Source organism: Meles meles, chromosome 21 (assembly GCF_922984935.1).
Source record: "Meles meles chromosome 21, mMelMel3.1 paternal haplotype, whole genome shotgun sequence".
Lineage (NCBI taxonomy): Eukaryota > Metazoa > Chordata > Mammalia > Carnivora > Mustelidae > Meles > Meles meles.
This window is the reverse complement of record NC_060086.1, coordinates 10553332-10565725: the sequence shown is the minus strand read 5'-3', so window position 1 is coordinate 10565725 and position 12394 is coordinate 10553332. Positions and strand designations below refer to the sequence as shown.

Sequence of the window (12394 nt, the reverse complement as noted above, 5' to 3'; positions counted from 1 at the left end):
GTATGTGTTCCCATTGCATTATTTGGCTCTGACTTCTCCATGAAACATTTTCCACCTTGTTTTTGTTTTGATTCTACTAGCATCAAAGGTGACTGGTAGCAAGAGGAGTTAAGTGCGTAAATTGAGGAGAGAAACTGTTGATCAGTCACATCTTAAGGAGAAGAGAGAGGGACCTTGGGAAGAGAGAAGAGAAAATAGGCCAAACTGTGGGCTGGTTTTCAGTCTGTCACCCACAAGATGGAGGGCAACTGTGTCCATGGAAGGACCTGGACCAAGTTAAGAATCTTGGTCCGGGAGGATGTGTCGCAATTTCCAGTTGCTCTGGAGATAGACCTCCTCCCTAGGATAATGGTGTGTAGAATAAGTGTCAGTTTGGATTTCAGTTGGATTTGAAAGTAAACCGTAATCGGGAATAGAAAGGTACATCTTCTGGTTAGCCCTGCTTTGTGGGAAGGTCTTGGGGGAAAGATGACATGGATAAGAGGGTTAATTTGAGCCCCTTTTCTAGAGACAGGGAGAGAGTGCTTCTGGGAACTGCTTCGGCCGACTGCTGGGCTTACAATAAACAGTAAATGCTTGTTGACTCTATGTTTTGTACACCGGTGCCCTGCCCAGATCCCCATTACCAAGCTGGCACACCCATCCTCTGGCCGCTGAGTTTTGGCTGCTGAGTACTCAAAACTTCCCCCCTTCTCTAGAGACTCTGGAAAGTTGTCCTCAGATGATGGGAGATTCCTTGCAGGAGTTAGCTGTCCTCCATACCCGCCAGCCAGCGGCTGATTGATATGGGGGATACAAAAGGCCAATTCACTAGGTCTGTCTCAGTGGGGGACGGGGAGAACTGTGGTGCAGAACCCTCCTTTGTGGATCAGGCCAGACTGTATCTGAGACTGCATCCATGCTTGGTTCTTGCCTCTCTCTATCCTGTTTCATTCCTTCCCATAAAGACTTTTCTGGAAGGGACGCCTGGCTGGCTCAGATGGGGGAGCATGTGACTCCTGATCTTGGGGTCATGAGTTCAAGCCTCACTTTCGGCATAGGGTTTACTTAAAAAAAAAAACACAAAAACTTTTCCTGAAGAGCACTTCCCCAACAGATCACATGGCTCTGAATCCCTTTCTCAGGCTCTGCTTTAGGAAATCTGATCTAAGACATTTGGTGCCATGGGTGGTCCCAGGAAGCTGACTGTAAGAATGGATTGTGGAGTTGGCCACTCAGCCAGGAGGCAGGGAGGACCCCCATCACTGCTGGTGGGCGGAGTACTGGTAGTTTCTGGTGTGAGGTGGCTGTTCAGTTGTGGGACACTCAACTGTGGTGAACTGGGATGGGATATAGGTAGAAAGGGATGCGCTGCTGGCTTATGTAGGGTTTGGGTGGAAAACGAAATAGAAAGTTTAATGGAATTGGGTGGCTCTTGCTGAAAGCCATTAGTTGCTTAAAGAGACAGTGACACCCTCGGGACAGGTAACCACCAATTTCATGTAAAGTGAGTGTCAGAGCCTCACTGGTAGCATTTAGGAAGTCTCCTACAAGGAGAATCACTACTGAAGGTCACATACAAGACTTAATGGAGAAGGAACACTTCAGTGAAGACTGGTATTAATGTTTATTGAGCATTTGCCATGTTCCAAACATCGTGTGCTTTATATGGATCATCTCTCTTTAACACTGAAGTTTACAATAGGTAATTCACGTGCCCAAAGGCACACAGCATGTGGCAGAACTAGTATTTGAACCCAGCCAGACCACGTTCCACTTTGCCTCCAAATCTAAACTCTTAAGCACTAAGCTATATTATGTCTTACATTATTTTTTTAAGCTTTTTTTTTTTTTTTTTTTTTTCCCTTTTAGAGAGAGTTGTGTGTGCGTGGGCACCTGACCTGGGACAAGGATGTGAGAAGGGGAGGGAGAGAGAATCCTAAGCAGGCTCCATGCCCGGCGTGGAGCCCAACTCAGGGCTCTGCCTCATGACCCTGAGATCATGACCTGAACCGAAATCAAGAGTCAGTCGCTTAACTGACTGAGCCACCCAGGCACACCTTTTATTATTAAACATCAAACACTGCAAAGTGGCAAAACTGTGTTTTTGTCACCTGTGTGAAAAAGAATTCTGATTCAAGATACCATAAAATCATACAGTTACAAAATCTTAAAATTGTCACAGGTCCCATGGGATTATCAAACCCACCCTGATGGGTGAATCCCCAGTTTTCAGGCACATTTATGTAACAAATCCTTCATAAACATGTTGAACTGGAGAAAACATTTTCTGACAGTTGACTATCCAGGTTCTGATTGCCAGAAACATCCTCCTGAGCTGACAACTATATTGATCAGTCTTACAGATCAGTCTTAACAGCTTTCCTTCATTGCTTCGGGGTGCAGGAAGACAAAAAAGAATTAAGACAGTTTTGTGATTTCAATGTTTGAAAAGCTTTTTGGTGTTAGTCACCGTATCCATCATACCTTCTCTTCCAAACCTCCAAAAGGAAAGGGAAACAAAACATTAGGGTCATGCATTTTATTTTGCTCGAGTTTGGGCAAGTTAGAGTAATATTTGTTGGCTCGAGACACTTCTTTCTTAACCTTTTTAATATTGCAAAATTGGAGGGGACTAAGGCAAAAAAGGGGACAGAACAGTAGAATCTAGGTTCTAATCAATTACATCAGTAAATGGGTGCATGGAGCATGTTTTTAGAAAATATTTGCTATGGTACTGGGGGCAGAGAGGAAGCCTGTGATTGGTTCTATAAAATTTTTCTATTGTTTTTCCAAAAGTACTGGAACCATTTGAGCACAGCTAGGCCCCCTGTCAGTATCTCGACATACTTTCCCTACAGGAGGAACTTCTGACCTGCACCTTCCACCTGGAGGCTAGATTCCCCATAGTTCCTTTCTTTCTTTCTCACTGGGGAGGAAATGCTTCTAAACTTTGGTCTTTTTCCCTGTCTGAGGAGGCTAAAGCCCCCTGCATGTGTAGAGGAAGGATCAGGGAAGCACCGACATGGTGAGACCTCCCAGATTCCTAGAGAACACCAAAGACATGGAGGAGGGTGGGGGGGGGCGGAGCTGTGAAGCACTCCTGGTGGGTTTTCTGGGACTTGTATTTGTCCCAAAGGTCTGGTGCTGCTGGTCTTCCTTCTCCCGGGTCGACCCCTCCGGCTCCGAGTTCCTGTGTGCGGGTGGTGGAGGGGTCACCCCAGCAGGATGTGGAGGGAAGCTCCTCCTCCACGGTGCCCTCGCCCCTGCCCAGCCCAGCTTTGTGCTTTGACTTAAACCTAAATGATGGGACCCATCAGGAAAGGCGTGGGAGGAAAGAATGAGCGTTCTTTCTAACCTTGTACAGACTTCTAGAATGACTTCACCAGTAAGTGCAGTTCTGGTGGTTTAGACCTGAGGAGAAAGAAACCTAGAGAACGTCCAGAAAAAGAAAACTACAGGGGCACCTGGGTGGCTCAGTGGGTTAAGCCTCTGTCTTTGGCTCAGGTCATGATCTCAGGGTCCTGGGATCGAGCCCCGCATAGGTTCTCTGCTCAGTGGGGAGCCTGCTTCCCCCTCTCTCTCTGCCTGCCTCTCTGCCTACTTGTGATCTCTCTCTCTGTCAAATGAGTAAATAAAATCTTAAAAAAAAAAAAACAAACAAAAACAAGTACAGTATACATCCCTGGTTGTGAGCGCAACCAGGAGAAAATAGGATGCGCTGTGTTACTACAAACAGATAAACAACCTTAAACCATTGGGGTTATCTTGTTTCTATGAGAAAAAAAGCTTATATTTGTTGTGCACCCGACGTGTCTATTTCTGCGCTGAATACTTTACCTGGTAAGTTAGTATGCTCCGCCCCTAGAACTACATGCTGCAGAAAGGGTGACTCAAACAACAGAAGCTAAATTTTTTTTTTTTACAGTTTCGGAGGCTGGAAGTGAGAGGTCCAAGTGACAGCAGAGTTGGTTTCTACTGTGCCCTCTCCTAGGCTTGCTGACAGCGGCCTTCTTGCTGTGTCCTCGCGCGGCCTTTCTCCTGTGTGCGTGCGCTCCTGGATGTAAGGACATCAGTCCTATAGATGAGGGCCAACCCTATGACCTCATTTCACTTTACCCCCTTGTCTCCAAATGCAGTCACATTAGGGGTTAGGGCTTCAACGTACGAATTTTGGGAGACACAATTCTTTTTTTTTTTTTCCTTTTCTTTCCCCCCCTTTTTTTTTATTCATTTATTTGTTTATTTACAGCATAACAGTGTTCATTGTTTTGGCATCACACCCAGTGCTCCATGCAGTACGTGCCCTCCCTATTACCCACCACCTGGTTCCTCACCCCGCCCCCCCCCCCCCCCGCCCCTTCAAAACCCTCTGGTTGTTTTTCAGAGTCCATAGTCTCTCATGGTTCATCTCCCCTTCCAGTTTCCCTCAACTCCCTCTCCTCTCCATCTCCCCATGTCCTCCATGTTATTTGTTATGCTCCACAAATAAGTGAGACCATATGATACTTGACTCTCTCTGCTTGACTTATTTCGCTCAGCATAATCTCTTCCAGTCCCGTCCATGTTGCTACAAAAGTTGGGTATTCATCCTTTCTGATGGAGGCATAATACTCCATTGTGTATATGGACCACATCTTCCTTATCCATTCATCCGTTGAAGGGCATCTTGGCTCTTCCACAGTTTGGCGACCGTGGCCATTGCTGCAATAAACATTGGGGTACAGATGGCCCTTCTTTTCACTACATCTGTATCTTTGGGGTAAATACCCAGCAGTGCAATTGCAGGGTCATAGGGAAGCTCTATTCTTAATTTCTTCAGGAGGGGAGACACAATTCTGTCCTAACTTAGGAGGGTATTTTCAACGTACTGGCTTCCAGTGTATTCCCAATACATGTAGATTTACAATACATTTTTAATAACTACTTAGTAGTATGTCCCAATTTTATTGTATTTTTTAAAAAAGATTTTACTTATTTGTTTATTGGACAGAGAAAGACAGCTAGAGAGGGAACACAAGCAGGGAAGTGGGAGAGGGAGAGAGAAGCAGGCTCCCCCCCCAAACAGGGAGCCCAACGCAGGGCTCAATCCGAGGATCCTGGGATCATGACGGGAGCCAAAGGCAGATGCTCAACAACTGAGCCACCCAGGCGCCCCAGGTGCGTCCCAATTTTAGAATTGGTCAATCCGAGCTTCAGAAAGCTAAGGTCAGATAGGTAGATAGGTAGTAAGGATCGGAGACAGAATTCATCTGTCCAGTTCTAGATCCTGAATTCTCAGCAGCACGTGGTGTATCTTTTTCTTGAATACACCCTGTTTATATAGTGCTTTAAGTTGTAAGTGCTTTAAGTTTTGAAGAGCATAGGAAATAGGAATTTTTCCTATGGTCTTCAAAAGCTCTGCAGGGAAAGCAAACAGTATAGTCCTCATTTTACAGAAGAGATGGAGGCACAGAGAGAGGACCTCACTGTGACTCGTTATCTCTGAAATGGAGGCTGGAGCCTCAGGTCTCCTCAGTGTAACATAGACCCCAACACTACAGTGAGAGACAAGTTCTGTATCTGATGTTTTCACAGCCTTCTGGTTCTCTTTCTGGCAGCAAACTGAGTGAGCTTCACTCCCCATTCCAACATCTTCCTAGATAAAGATGTTCTCCCAAAGGGGTCACTGCAATTCCAAATTGTCCCTTGTTGAATGGTGCTGGTGAGATAGGTGTACTAGTTACTGCCATCATGAGAAAACATAAAGGAAGCTGGTATTTGATCCAGAAGGGGCAGGATTTTAGCAGGAAATCCTTTTTAGTAGGAAAGACCCATCATAAACTCAAGAGGATGGCCCTTGGGCAAACCCTGGAATTTGGCCACAGGCCAGCTGTCACTAATCAGGAGACAAAAAAAAAAAAAAAAAACTTGATTGGGGGCAAAGGAAACCAAAGCAAACAATCCTTAAGGACACAGAGGTAAGACTCGGTCTCTCTTGTTCCCGTCTTAGTGAATTTGGATTCTATTCCACAGGGTCCATCCTGCTCCCAGACTTTGCCACCAACCCCTAAAACACACCCTCTACTGAAGTGGGCAAGCTGCTCCTGGTTTAAGGGGCTGGTCTTAGTGTAGCTCACTGCAATTTTGCACGAGTACCTGTTCACAGCTTTCAAATCTATCAGACGCTTGTTTCTTCTCTTTCCTTCTCCACAATGGCTTGAGACCATGTTAGTTTTCTGTTAGTGGTATCCTGTCACCTGGTTTTGCTGTAGATGACGTCCATGAGTTTCCCTTTGGCTATCTTAGTTGCTCTGTTTTTAAGGAGAGACTTGGGGAGATTTAAAAACGATGCCCCTATCACTATCTTCTCTCTGAGAGCAAGGGACACCTTCACAAAACACACTGACAGAGTGTCCTACATATGCATCTCATTAGCTAGAATTATAACACGTGGCCATGCTTAAATAAACCCAGTGTGAGGAGGGTGTTAAACCGTGATTAGCATCAAGATTCACTTCCTGGAATTAGAACAAAAAAGGAAGACCACAGAAGTACATAGATGGTGAGAAATTGAACTTGACTGGGCCCTGCCTGAAAGGAAGATGTGCTGGGTACACATACACCCAATTTGTGTAACTGGAAAAGTTTCCTGGAATGACACTGATTACATAGGAAAATGAAACATAGTAAATTCCAAATATAATTTTATTAATACTTTAAATACAATCTACTAAAAAAAAAAACCCTTAAAAAGTACAAAACCAAATTTCACAGAGACTGGATTTAATGTGAGGGGTGTGCCTGCCTGTTCTTAAGTTCGTTCCAGTCAGGAACACAGGAGGCTAAGGCTACCCGCATGTCAGGTGCACTATTGAGCCCGTTTCTTTTCTTTGTTTTTAATCGTGTCAAGACTGAAAATCCTAGTTCACACAAATAAGTAGTTGTGAATGGTAATAACAACAATATACTCTTTCTACTTAGTAATGGAAATTCATCTTTAATCTTAATCCAAAATGTTGATAAACTCAGTGTCTTATAATAATTCCTTAGCGTGAAAGATGAACTGAGCTGCAATAATTCATTCTCTTCTTCGGGCTCCAAGTTTAACTCAATGATTGATTTCGCGGTCTGAAAAACAAATGGATCTTTTATCCAAATACTTTCCTTTAATGATTTAAATTTCTCTTCTGGAAAGTAATGATGAAAGGTTTGAGACAAAGAAGCGAGATGCATCAGTATCTCTAATTTTATTTCCTTTAAGCGGTCTTCATTCATGATGTTCTCTTCAGCGTGTTGCAACAAAGTTGGGAACGTATAGTAACTAGGGCGATTACTTTTAAGTCTTGCTTGCCACAACAGTAATGTCTTTTGGAATCCTAGAATACCTTCAAGATACTGAAATACAGGGGCGCCTGGGTGGCTCAGTGGTTTAAGCCGCTGCCTTCCGCTCGGGTCATGATCTCAGGGTGCTGGGACTGAGTCCCGCATCGGGCTCTCTGCTCAGCAGGGAGCCTGCTTCCCTCTCACTCTCTCTGCCTGCCTCTCTGCCTACTTGTGATCTCTCTCTGTCAAATAAAAATAAAATCTTAAAAAAAAAAAAAGATACTGAAATACATTGTTTTTTGCCCTGTACTTTCAAATTTAACTCATTAAGAATGCCAAAAACATCACTTAAATAGGCCAGTTTTGTTACCCAAATGTCATCTTCAAAAATATTTGCCAAATGAGATTGCTTTTCAATGAGGAAAATGTACATCTCATCCCTGAGTTCCGATACTTTGCTCAATACTTTTCTTTATGACAACCAACAAACTTCTGTATGAAACAGTAAGTGGGTATGGTTAATTCCAATCTCTGAACAGAATATTTCAAGAAGTCATTCGGGGTCCACTCTAGGAACGCAGGAGGACTGCGGCCTTGTTCTCCAATCGCTGAGTCTGGTTTTGGGGGTATCTCACCTCAGCTCAGCTTTTCCCGCCTTGGAAAAGGAGGCTTAAATGTCCTTTGATATCATCCTGCTCGACTACGTACACGTTTATTGATGGCAATAATCGTTAAGAATTCTGGTTATTATCAAACGATACTGCTCAGTGACGGTGTGTCTGTGTCAGAGGAACTGTAACAAAAATCTGGACAGAGGAATATCAAAGACAAGAATGAATGTTTTCACAAAACCCAAGTGGTGGCTTCTCTGGGGACCCCGATTACGTACTGCCACTTGAATGGGCAGTATTTTTAAAAATTTCCTGTGGGTAACACACTTCTTGAGTACTAGACAGTGGTGGGATTCTGAGCTTGGATAAAGTTACCAGGGAGTTTTCAGCCTCATAATAACGTAGTTTTACTACAGTAAGTCCAACTTTGCTGTCAAAATGATAACACAATAGTTATGGCTTTTACCACCACTTAGGGAGATCAAGACACCTCACCTTTTATAAAACCATAACCAAGACCTTGAAAGACTGACACACTCCAAATTCCAAGACAAGTCTGAGCAGGAGGAAGAGCCCCGTGCTACAGAGGCAACCAATGACCAGGTGATATCCTGAGTAACCTTCCAAGCCCTAAATAATATCCCATTCTCTATGAGGTTTGACCTTGATGTGGTTGTTGCTCACTAAACTATGGTTCTCCTTGAACGCCCCATAGCCCTACAATTTCTTCCTCTACATACTTCCTCAAAGTTCTTTCCAGTGTTCCAAGTCATCTTAAGAACATAACATTGTTATGCATTGTCTTTCTTGTCTAAACCTTGTCTTCTCCCCTTCATACCTATTCCCCCCTCCTCCTGCCCCATTCCTACACTAAAGTGCCTAAAAAATTCAGGAAGGTAGCTTATTGAATGCAGATGGCTGTGTATGTTTTTGTATTTATGTAGTGTGTGCGGCAGGGAGAGAGCCTTAATAATAACTCCATTCTTTGCCTGCTGATCTACTGGCACAAGGAACCTTACGGGGCCTGGTGATATTCTTACTTTCCAGTTCACTTGAACACTTAATGTAGCTCCTAGAAGAAATGTTCTTCCTGCGAATCAGAACCATAACCCAGAAGACTCTGGGTTTGGAGATATGAAGCACAAATTCCACAAGTGAGTTACTGCATATGATAGTAATAGGGGTTATTACCCCTGTACCCCTTGGTTCCTGTACCCACTTAATCTTTCTGTTGGAGACAAAATATTGTACGTATGTTATTGGTTCGAGTTATCAGTGCACATACTGTATCCTAGAGGACAGCTCCCCAATGTTGCAAGTTTTAATTCAGCTGAGTCTTCAATATACCATTCCATAGTTGTTGTTTTTTTTTTTTTAAGATTTATTTATTTGACAGAGATTACAAGTAGGTAGAGAGGCAGGCAGAGAGAGAGAGAGGAGGAAGCAGGCTCCCAGCTAAGCAGAGCCCCTGATGCGGGGCTCGATCCCAGGACCCTGGGATCATGACCTAAGCCGAAGGCAGAGGCCCCAACCCACTGAGCCACCCAGGTGCCCCCATTCCATAGTTTTTTAAGATTTTATTTATTTGACAAAGAGAACACAAGCAGAGGGAGAGAGAGAAGCAGGCTCCTCACTGAGCAGGGAGCCTGACACAGGGCTCGATTCCAGAACCCTGGGATCATGACATGAGCCAAAGGCAGATGCCCAACCAACTTAGCCACTCAGGTGCCCTTCCCATTCCACAGTTCTATCAGATAGCTGCTTCTCGGTGATAAGTAAGCACCATGAATTCTGCGGTTACAGGCTCATTGTCAGACCTCCTTGACCATAAAACGTGTTCCTTGATTTAAGGTATGTCTAATGGATAAGGCATCCTATAAACCCTCAGATGATGGTGCCGGTGGAGATAAAGCAGTCAGGGAAAACAAACTCCATGTTTAGAACTTGTGTCAATTCTGGTGTAATATTTTCTCTCTTTTGTAACTATCATACCTAGTTCAATGGTGGGCATATGGGAAAGACTAAGAAAGTGCTCAATCCCTTGGGAATAGTTGTTCATATATTTTTCTTTGAAGCAATGCAGTGTAAGATAAAAACGACAACTTTTAAGAGATGGCTAAATGTTGCCACCTGTGTCATCTGAAGAACAGTTGAAAGAAAATTTTTGTTCAAAAGCAAAATTAGTTTCTTTTTGTTAGGGACTGATGCCTACTGAAGAGAAGTGGACTTTTTAAATTTTTTAAAAAGATTTTATTTATTTAAAGAGAGAGAAGGGAGAGGACATGAAGAAAGGAACAGAGGGAGAGGAACAAGCAAGCAGACCCTTCTACGTGCGGAGTCCGATCCCACAACCCTGAGATCATCACCAGAGCTGAAACCAAGAATCGGAAGCTCAACTGACTGAGCCACCCAGGTGCCCCAAGATGTGGACTCTTAAATGAGTGCCTCACAAGGCCCTCTCACTGGAGCAAACTGCATGAGTCAGCTAAAGCTTAAGACACAAATGCACCCCTTGCCATAGTCTGCTCACTTCTCGGGCAGAAATGCAGCCGCCTAATTGGTACAAGCTGTGGGAAAATGGTAACTCAGGGAAAAACCCCCAAACTCACAGTGATCTTAGAACATTAGAAGAGGGGCGCCTGGGTGGCTCAGTGGTTTGGGCCACTGCCTTCGGCTCAGATCATGAACTCAGGGGTCTGGGATCGAGTCCCGCATCGGGCTCTCTGCTCCGCAGGGAGCCTGCTTCCCTCTCACTCTCTCTCTGCCTGCCTCTCTGCCTACTTGTGATCTCTCTCTGTCAAATACATAAATAAAATCTTTAAAAAAAAAAAAAAAAAAAAAAAAAGAACATTAGAAGAGCTGGGGCACCTGGGTGGCTCAGTGGGTTAAGCTACTGCCTTCGGCTCAGGTCATGATCTCAGGGTCCTGGGATCGAGCCCCGCATCGGGCTCTCTGCTCAGCAGGGAGCCTGCTTCTCTCTCTCTCTCTCTCTCTGCCTGCCTCTCTGCCTACTTGTGATCTCTGTCAAATAAAATTAAAAAAAAAAAAAAGAACATTAGAAGAGCTGTTAATGAAGAGGAGGGAGTAATGTGCCATCTACGGTTCCAGGAATCTCAAAAGAAACAATAAGCATCACTAGGGGGTATATTTTTGCTCAACAAAAGTTTCTGACTGGAGCTGTATAGCAAGCAACTGACTGCTGACTCCATCCTGCCAGACACCATAGGCTAGAAAGTGTGTCATAGTAGGAAGCTGCATTAGATCAATGACCCTCAAGAAGGAAAGGGAATCTCCAAGAGGCTGATGGAATTTGAAAAGGCACGTAAATACTACACTTTTGATTTTTCTTGTATTTAATTTGAAACGTCAAATGTCATTAAAGGATCATACTTGATTTGTAAACTTAAAGGACTCATATCTAAAGTACCTTGCAAAATACTTTTTTTTTAAAAGATTTTATTTATTTATTTGACAGACATATCACAAGTAGGCAGAAAGGCAGGCAGAGAAAGGAGGAAGCAGGCCCCCTGCTGAGCAGAGAGCCCAATGCAGGGCTCCATCCCAGGACCCGGGGATCATGACCTGAGCTGAAGGCAGAGGCTTTACCCCACCGAGCCACCAAGGGCCCCTGCAAATCACTTTCTATTCTTTAAAAGACTTGCCAGTCCAATTCCAACCCAAGATATGCCATTTTCTAAGGATATGGGAGGTCACAAAGTTCTGGCACAGCCCTCCCCCGCCCCCAGCCCCAATCTGTCCTCACGCTCCCTGCTTTACCTGTCCATTTCGGTATAATCCAGTCTTTCCACCAGAAACGCAGCTGTCTTCCAGGCTCAATTTCTCTGAGGAAACTCCAACTTCCTCAATGCCCTGTCCCTCCCCCCAAATATTAATAGATTCTGATCCCACGATTTTTTGTGGTCCTCATAGACCCAAACGCCTTCCACCCTCGCTTTAATCAGTGTAATTTGGAGGCGCCCAGGCTAGCACAGTTAAGGGACATGCTCAGGTTTCAACTCAGGTCTGATGGCAGGGTCATGGGATCAAGCCCCCACAGCAATCACTGAGCAGTCTGCTTGAGATTCTAACAAATAACACAACATAATATAACATAGCATAACACAACATAAAACATAACATAAAATCTTAAAAACAACAATCAGTGTATTTTGTACCCCTATGCTGTTTCCCCCACCCGCTGACTTAAGGACCATGAGGTCCCCCACTCCTTCTCACCCCCGAGACACGCACCACGTGGGCGGCCACCACCCCACGGGGGCTCCACGGTTGGCTGGAATCAGGGAAGGGCCAGCGGGGTCGCTTTCGCAAATTCGGGGCTGTCGCGGTCACTACTAGTAGACTGGCTCCAAAAGCTGCCAGCGGGATCAGCACCGAAGGAAGTCAAACCGGGAAAAGCACACGAAAAACCAGGCAAGAAACCCTCCTCCATACTCATCCCGGATCCGAGGCCCTCATCCGGGGCCCTCATCCGGGGCCCT

General features: G+C 44.7%; 1 long non-coding RNA gene across 1 annotated transcript; it reads right to left on the bottom strand.

Annotated features, from left to right (window-relative positions):
* Positions 1-6935: 6935 nt before the first annotated feature.
* On the bottom strand, positions 6936-12302 carry LOC123933791. Its single transcript, XR_006816675.1, has 2 exons — positions 12147-12302; positions 6936-7089 (listed from the first exon to the last, which is right to left on the bottom strand). It is a non-coding gene; the product is annotated as an uncharacterized LOC123933791 (long non-coding RNA).
* Between the last annotated feature and the right edge of the window lie 92 nt (positions 12303-12394).